Below are 10,106 nucleotides of genomic sequence, written 5' to 3'. Positions count from 1 at the left end.
CCAATCTCAATCTATAGTAGAATAATAATAGCTTACTTTGCAACACTTGTACCATTTTCTCTTACTGTCACTCGAACTTCGGTACCCTTACCCGATTAATGCCTTTTGTACCGTAACTTCGGTTGCCCGGACTCGCATGTCCACCGATACAATCATATTTGGGATATCCTACACCTTTACATATACATATATTCAATTACTACTAACTAGCCCACAAAATACGTCCAAACGCTGTTCAAGCCTATCCTAGTTCTAGGGCTGTGACACACTTTCTGTCTCTTTTCCGAACTAATCGACCTCATCTTACGCGTCCCCTTAAGGTCTCCATCCATCCATATATTCTTGTTTTCCTTAGGTTACTTTTAACTGCTCATTTGTCCCATGTATCTCTCTTTGTAAAACTTTTAGTTTACTTCCAGGGGGGTCACCCATCCTGAAATTGCTCCCACCTGAGCACGCTTAACCTCAAAACTTTGGTGGGGTTCGGTGCCTTAACACTGATATTTTCGCGTCCGCTTTCCCGCATGGCCTTTACTACTCAGTCTGAAGCCAATCAAGACTTTATAACTTCCGAGACATTTTCGTAATACGTCCTTTCTTTTACAATGACTGTTTTGGCCTTTTCTTTTTCCGATGTCCACCTTCCGCCTGCATGTATGGCTATTTCCTGTCTGGCGCCCAGCTCCACGTAACAGAACAAGTATATCAGTCCAATCTTACCTTTTCTGACTTTCCATATCATCATTCGCCTTTTTTTTCCGCCGATACTGGGCGCCTACGGAAATCAACGATTAATATAAGGAATCTTACTTCCTGTGACTTGGCTCTATCGCACGATCTAATGACGTAAAAGAAGGTCAACCATTCCTAAATGCCCGCAGCCTCCCGTTTATAAATGTGGCCGGCTTCACACCCATAAACAGACTCTACCGGACACGACTTTGCGACAACCCTTAGACCGACCTCGCTCGATACCACTTTGTCACACCCCAATCTTGATCAGGGTGTGATGGGCACCCGACCCTTACCTAGGGCCGAGCGAACCCCCTGACTCTTATTCCATGCGTAAATTTTTTTTTTTCTTTTTCCTCTAAGTCAAATACACAAGACGAAGCTTACTAAAATATTCTTTCTGTTGCTTTCCGAGCAAATCGAATTTGTAACGGTATAAAACTTATATCATAATACAAACCGACACGTTGGCCTATAAAGCCACTGACAGACTGACTTCTGGTACCCACGACTCTGTCTGCAAAGCCTCTAACTGTAATCAGAAACCCTGGCACGTGTACTCTGACTCGGCTACACTCCAGGCCAAATGGAGCTTGCCAACTTCGCTGGAGCATCTTCTATATTAACTTCAACCCGTCTGGGTGTACCTGCGCGGCATGAAACGCAGCCCCCGAAGAAGAGGGGTCAGTACGAGCAATGTACTGAGTATGTAAGGCATGAACAGTAACAACATAGTAAGAGCGGTAGAGCATATCATGTAAAGAGAGTATTCTGTACACGTGAGACATGTCACGTGTAAAACTGTAACCTGTGCAGAGTAATAACTGTATGGAACCGTAGACCGTATCATAGGATAAAGGAGTAACCTGTACATGTGAGTGCCACTCAGGGCGGAGGCCATGCATGCCTAGCTTTTTCTTTTTCTTTTTCTGAACGCGGTGTTTCTTATTCTTGTTCATAGAATACAGATACCTTTCGGAAAACGGTACTTTTTACTTGCATTTACAGACGCCGAATTCATCGGCTCTCCCACCCCCCTCCCCAACGTTGTCCCAAGTATATCATATTATATATATATATATCATCATATAAACAGACGCCGCGTACGGCTCTCCCATATCCCGCGTCCGGGCATCCCGCGTCCGGGATGGAATCCAGCTGAATCAGGTGGAAACAGTTGCCCTCCCCATTCCCCCACATATACATGTACATTCATCAATATCATGTATCATATACATTATCATATAAACATCATGCATGAGAGCCCAAGGAAAGTCATGTGTCTATCGGAGTGACGTAAGGTCGGTGACCTCCGATTACATTATGGATTAACCGGGATCGCTTTGTCTCACCTTGAAGGAACGAGTACTTTAAGGCGAGACTATCAATGAAAAGCAACATCATGAACAATGTAGAATAGGGTCACAAGACAGTATTTCGTGTACTTTGGAATCTTAGGAAAACAGTCATCGCTCATAAGTAGAGCCAGAAACTCAAGAAGTAGATTAACATTCCATATCGTCATATTCGTCGTGGGAACATATCCTTGACATATTCATCATACTTTTTCTCATCTTTGGCATCATCATTATCATCGTAGAACCATAATCGTTGTCTTAATCATTAAGGCTTTCAATATTGTAAAACTTGGTTTTTGGAGAAAAATGAATACTTTGGAAAATATTTGTAAACTTCCGGGAAGGAAAATCATGCCTTGGGGTCAATGGTTTAGTTAGAACAGCTATTGTTTGGTAGTCGGGATAATAACCAAGAACTTCCATTGACTATAATACGGAAATAAGCCTAATGGGACAATAGGAGGGAATTCGGGAATAGTGGGCCCACCTCGGATCAAATGAGGTGGTGTACATGCTTTACATATAATGCGTTTCATGACATTACTTATGAGAGTCTTAGGGTGATCGGGTATTATTCATGCAAGTTCTAGGTGTTTAGACATTTCTTTCAACTATTCATGAACATTTACTTCAATTCTACCGAATGAACAAGAACCAATTTCAATCTCGGATTTCTAGGATTAGAGTAGTCCCCGAGACACGTATTCAAGCCTAATACATCTAAGACATGCCAAAGAAGGAAAGTGAGACCTTACATACCTTTTTTCGCTTCTTGCGTTCCTCCAAATTCACGTCCCAAATCCATCAAAATCTACAAATTGGTCACATTTACCAAATGTTAACTTGAGCATCTAAAAGTGAATTCTCGAAATAACACTTGTCTACAAAAATTTCGGCAGCATTTCCCCTGCAAATGCGCCATCCCCGAGATTCTAACTCGGCCCATTTCAACAACAACAACCCGAGAATGGAACTCGGCCACAATATCAACCACAATGCCAACAATCTTACTAATAACATTCAATTCATATTCAATTCATATGACTTTCAAAACGATTCAACCAACATACTACTTCGCCCAACACCTTCCAATTCAATAAGAATAATAACAACACATTTCTTCCTTTCAAATTCATAAACTATATCAACGATTCCATACGTTAACAACGTATTTTTTTCATCAAAACAAGAAGCCATATTAAAATCACATTACCTTCTAAGTCAGCCCACAAGCAACTACAACTTCAACTTGAGTTATAAAACCTTCATTTTCGTCACACAATCCATAACGATAATAACCAAAACACTAGCTAACATTAATTCGACATGGTTGCCCCAAACCATTTCCCTTACACGGCCACCAAATTACCAATACTCACCGCTAGACTCCAACATACCAACTTTCATGAACTTTATTCATTTATTCATCACATAGTCCATAACATAACAATCAAAATGCTACATAAACTTAACTCTTCACTCCTATACCGTATAGCATACACACGGCTTCACACACCAACATCTTCATTTCATGAATTCCATTCATCTCAACACACTATCACACGTCCACAACCATGCATAACATATGAAAAACAAGATTGCACCTTACCTTTTCCTTCAACTCCCACTGCTAGGAACTTCTTTTGCAAGAACGGATAGTTTTCTTCTTCCAACAACTCCTCCACGTCGTAAAGGACCTTCTAATTAGTAGGAAAACATGAAGAGAAAAATTTTCCATGATCACCTTCAAAGGGCTGTTCGGCCAGCCCCTTGGCCGAACCCCTCTCTCTCTCTTTTTTCATCTTTCTTTTGTTTTCTTTCTCTCCAAATTCTCTAGAGTTTTCATGAAAATTATGACTAATAAGTCATATATATATAGAGCTATAAGCATGTGAGGAGCACATGCCTTTCCCTCCATTTTCTTTCTTCTTTTCTTTTCTAGAGAATTCTTTTTTTTTCTTGAATTTCTAGAAATAGTCAAAGAAGACTAAAAGTCTTCTTAAGCAAGCTTTGGTCCATGCACTCTTTTATTATTTATAATTTGCCCCTAGGCTCCCACATTATTTCCATGGGCCATTTTACGAAGTTTCCTTTTTACCCTTAACCTTTCTCATTATTTCCATACTACCAACGTCCATAAATAATGCTCATAACCTACTGATGCATTAAAATAATTTTAGAACATAGTCTTGTCCTTAACTTCTCGTCATTAACTCGGGATATTCAAATGTACAAAAATGCGAGGTGTAACATGTGATGCACCTTCTTTCTCTTTGCCAGTCTAGTCCGCCTCATCCTTCGTGATCTTTTAGGGTTTCCAACCACTCCGCATACTCCAATTTTCCTTAGGTTACTCTAGCTTCTCATCTGTCTGTTATGTCTAAATTTGTAGGACTCTTAGTACACTTCCCAGGGGGTCACCCATCCTAGTATTACTCTCACCCCAACACACTTAACCTTGGAGTGCTAATGGAATCCGGTACGTTAGTACTGGTACGATCGCATCCACCTTACTGCGTGACCTTTATCGCATGACCTAGAACAAGTTGAAGTTCTAACTGTCACACCCTTAATCCGATAGGGTGTGATGGGCACCCGAACCCGCAGACTTTCGTAATACACAAAATCATACTGGGCCCGCAAAACGTGTCAAAATGCAGAAGGAAAATTTTCAAAGAACATCATACTTTTCGTCTTTTTTCGAATCAAATAAAATCTGTAGTCGTAACGAATCTGTAACATAATACGTACTGATATATCGACTTACATAGCCGATTACAAAACAAGACCGCGGCATAATGCATAATAATACATCGTTTACATAGCCGCTTGCAAACCGACATATCACACACACGACACCGTTCGCAAAGTCTCTACCATAACTTCGTAGATACCATACGAAAACACTCGGACTCTGGGCAAAGACTGTGAGGAAATGGAGCTCACCAATCCAACCGGAACATCTTCTCTCATAACATCATCTACTCATCTGGGTACCGCGCGGTACGAAACGCACCCCCGAAGAAAGGGGGTCAGTACGGAATATGTACTGAGTATGCAAAGCATGACATACAGAAAACGAAGTCATAATTGAAGTAAAGTGTACCGAACGCGAGCATAATAACCCGAATATCAAAGTACTCACATCTAACATACAAATCATACATAAGGGGTTCAAGGCAAATAGGATAACCGAATGCCAAAATGCTTCGCTTTGAAAAAACATTTCGCCTCATATATACGGAAAATCAAACATATCATATGAGTCGACAATTAACCGAATGCCGAGGAACGTACGCCCGATCCATAAATAATATAATAACCATAAACATACCGTAGCGCATCATAACATCATGACCGGTCATATGAGACGCCATTAACCGATGTGGGATTCGTCAAACCAATGGGATTTGCCTAAACCAATGTGGGATTTTGCATCATCATTGGGTTTGCCCCACCATTGGGTTTGCCCCACCACCGGCTCTGATTCCAACTGATCATATTCCAGAATCCATACATATAACATATCAGACTTCGTATCACATCATATTTCAAAATACTCATCAAACATATATACACACGTACCCGCCGAAAGGGGCTCGGCGTACGGACACATCATAACACCATAATACATACACCTCCCAGCCAAAAGGGCTCTCACGAACCGGACACATCATACTCCGAAAACACATCATTTACAAACCGAGAAACCATATGCACATAAATCCTTATTACCGACTCACCGTAATGATCAAACAAGTCCTCGTTTAAAAGCCAAAACAAGTAGTCAAATCAAGTTCCCTCCGAACGTCACAAGTGAAATCGTATCAAATAGAATTTTAGAAATCATAGTTACGTATCAAAATCGCATGCATAAAAATCCTCATTTCAGACTCAACAGATAAATAAGTAATCATACTCGGGGGTCAGAAAGATAGTCATATTGAATTCTTTTCAAAAAGTCGTCAGAAGTACATAAAGGAAAGTCGCGGGACCCACGAACGGGTGTCGACCCGAGCCGGGCCCGCCTATGGAAAACATAGTCATCATACATCATGGAATCATTTTTGAGCATATCGAAGCGATCCGGTTCGTCTGCGTGAAAGTTACGGACTTTCGTAGTTTTCGGAATCATTTAGGAACAAAACTCTTTTAAAAATCAAACTTTTATGCAACTTTTGAAAATCAACCATACAAAGACATATAAACCATAGCTTGTCCACATAAGGATGCCAACATCCAGAAGCAAATACGAATCATAAACATGTTCGGATTTTTCGAATAGAATTACCCCCGAAGCTCATAACATATCATAACTTAGCCATATCTAAGACATGCCAAAAGAAGGAAAGGTAAGCTTTACATACCTTGATTGCTTCCTAAGCTAATCCAAACTCAAGTCTCGGCTTCTCAAAATCTACAACACGTCATTAGTCACCAAACATTAGTCATAGGCACCCTAATCCCATTTAAGCTCGCACTTTATTTACAAAAAAAAGCATTTCCGTAAATTCAACACCCCGAGAATTTAACTCAGCCAAATTCATCAACAACAATACCAACAAACATTCTAACAACATCAACCATTAATTCAAAACGCACTTTAACATCAACAACCTTTTTCCGCACAATGAGACGGCATTCCAATTACGTTCAAATCAACCTATATAATCAACCCAACATCATTTCCCACGCGTTCAAATACCAATCCAAAACCATTCAAACATGATTCAATAACATTTCCAACAATCCACAAAATTATTCAAAACAACTCAACCAAAACATAAGGCAACCCGAAACCTTCCAAGTCCAAAGAAATATCAACAACGCATTTCTTTTCTTCCAAATTCATAAACCATACTAACAATCCATACTTTAACAACATTAATCTCAAAAATACAAGAAACCATATTAAGATCACATTAGGTTCCAAAATAGCCCACATGATTTCAACTTCACTTTGAACCATTAAGCCTTCATTTTACAACATAGAATCTACAACACAACATCCTAAACATACCAAATGAAATTAGTTCTTCACTTCTACCTTACACCACGCATACACGGCCACAACACAACAATTACAACTTCAACTCGAATCATTCAATACCTTCATTCTCATCACATAATCCATGACAACAACAACCAAAATACTAAGTAAACTCAATTCGCCATAACTTACCAAAAACAACCCCTATACGGCCAACATCCACACACAAAATTTTCATGATTTCCATCCATTTCTACCCACTACAACAACACTCAAACATGCAAAATACAATTAATTTACCATTTCTACACAACACACAACACACGGCCCAAACCTCAACATTCACGGCTTAACTTTAACATCCATATTTTCATGAATTTCATTCATTTCTACACATTACAACATCCACAAACCATTCATAACACACAAAAGAAAAGATTGAACGATACCTTCTTCACCCACTTCACTTGCCTCTCGGCTAGGCCTTGTTCATGGCATAAAAATGGTTTTCTTGTCCCAACAACCGCTCCACGTTAACGAGGGCCTTTCAATTAGTAGGAAAGCTAGGAGAATATAATTTTTGGTGATCAATTCTTGAACCTCAAATTTCCATGGTCTTGGCCGAATGGCCTATGGTTTCTCCTCTCAAATTTTTCTTGAACTTTCTAGAGGATGAAGATGAGAAATATGATGACTTAGTCATCTTATGCCTACATATATAATTTACACATGTGGCCTATGGCCCACAAGTCATGTGCAAGGCCACATGGCCATTTTTTCATGAATTCTTAGTTTCCAAAACTTCATTTTTGGCCCCAAATTTTCATGAAATGTCTAACTTTCCATAATTCACTTTTAAACCCAAATTTTTCTTATTCCAAATTTACCCTTAACACTCCATACCAATGAAAAGATTAATATGCGGCAATTTTGTGTGCATTGAAACAAAAATCAACAAAAACCGAAAATTAAAAGTCTTGTCCATAACTTGTCGCAACCAACCTAGAATATTTCAACGTACAAAGTACGGGGTATAACACTAACGAATTTCAATAAATTCTCATAATGCATCTCCCTTCGGATTAAAAGGGATCTCTTATTCTTCTGACTAAGCAAATGCTAATTTGGCCTTTGAAATCCTCAATAACCACCTTCAATCTGCATGTATGACTACTTTTCATCCCAAATTTCAAGATTCCCAATGGTGGCGAAAACACCTTGATTGTAGTTACCTATAAATACTTTGGTTATTGGTCCCTTTAGGATTTTCGCTCGCTGCTATTAAGTAATGACCTATAGTAAATGCACACACATAGGAAATTCCAATAAAAGACTCATATACCTGCAGCCGATCGGTCCTTAGCCTGATCTGGTAGGCTATAAAGTGAAGTGTGCTCTTCATCATTGTCTTCCCACAGTCTGCTAGTCTGGCCTTCGTTATCACCCCCATCCGAATCAGAAGGATACGGGTAATCCGGACAGCCTCCCGGTTTACCGACAGCCGTGATGCAGGGCTAGAGCACCGCAACACTCACCGGGGTAGCTGGTCTGACGTAGTGCTCTACCATAGGAGCAACTAGTGCGGCCTCGGGAATCTCCTCCTCCGTGTCCCATACGAACCCTCAGACGGGTCCGTGTTATAACTATCTTCTGAGGGGTCCTCCTCCCTGGAAGTCAGAAATTTTGGGGGAATCGTCATGGGGTCCTCAGAGGGATCAGTTTCAATGGAATAGTTAAGGCTTCTTCTGCTCGGTCCCGGAGCCTGTGGTCCTGAATCTACTCTGGGGTCCTTCTTAGCACCCTCACTATCCGAGGCTGATCCCTTCATATTTCATCGGGCCCGCACTTCCTACGTGAAAAAGGGTCGGCGATCTTTCCGGACTCGGCTCTATCACACGATCTAGATAGAAAAAAAGGTCAATGATTCCTAAATTCCCTGCAGCCTCCTGTTTATAAGTGTGGCCGGCTTCACACCCATAAACAGGACTATACCGGACATGGTCTGTAGACAATCCCTAGAACGAACTGCTCTGATACCACTTTTGTCACGACCCAAACCGATGGGCCATGACTAGTGCCCAAGCTGGACGCTTGTATACGAACCTGCTAGATATATTCAGACTGAAGCTAAGGATAATAGGGAAATTTGTAAAAGCATGATGTAGACTCATAATGTTATATATCTGAATTAACCTGTCTCCGCAGTCATAGCCAACCAAAACATAACAAAATATGCAAGCCGACAAGGCTGCCACTATATACGGGAATATCCAAAACGAACTACGTCGATATAGCTGACCAAAACATATATACAACCCACACATGTCTACAGACCTCTAAGAGTATAACAGCAAAATATCACGAGACAGGGCCCCACCGTACCCCTAGATATGCATAAGTCTATATCAAAGGATCTGTACCAAAATGACTCAAGCTCCGGAACAATGGAGCTCTCCAAGCGGATGAGCAGAAGTCTTAGTGTTATAGCCCGTATTTCGTACGTTCGGATAATTCGAGATAGTTGCAAGAAGTTAAGGGCAAAGCTATATCGCGATCTTGTTTAGTGCACAAGTTGTTCATGAGTATTAATTGTGAATGTCATTAGTGTGGAAATATTGAGAAAGGTTAATGGTAAACATGGAAATTCACAAAAGAGTTTATGGTAATATTGTGGAAAGGCTAGGGGTAAAATGGGAATTTCACAAAAATTTCTTGAAGATTCTTAAAGTGCTTGGCCATGTAGTACCTAAGTATATGCCCACAATTTTCATGGGGACTAATGGTATATATATGTATAAGTGTGTGGGCTAAAGTTTTCATAAGAAGACAATTAGTCTTCTTTGACCACTTTAGAAAATTCAAGAAAATAGGAAGAAAACTCTAGAAAAAAAAGATGAAGAAAGAGGGCATGTGCCCCTCACATGCTTGAAGGAGCTATATTTATATGACATACTAGTCATATTTCTCCACACAAAGTCATGAAATTTCAAAAGGGAAGGAAAGAAAAAAAAAAGAAAAGAGAGATT

This window comes from Lycium ferocissimum, chromosome 9, assembly GCF_029784015.1.
Source record: "Lycium ferocissimum isolate CSIRO_LF1 chromosome 9, AGI_CSIRO_Lferr_CH_V1, whole genome shotgun sequence".
Classification (NCBI taxonomy): domain Eukaryota; kingdom Viridiplantae; phylum Streptophyta; class Magnoliopsida; order Solanales; family Solanaceae; genus Lycium; species Lycium ferocissimum.
Note: the sequence above shows the minus strand (reverse complement) of the source record.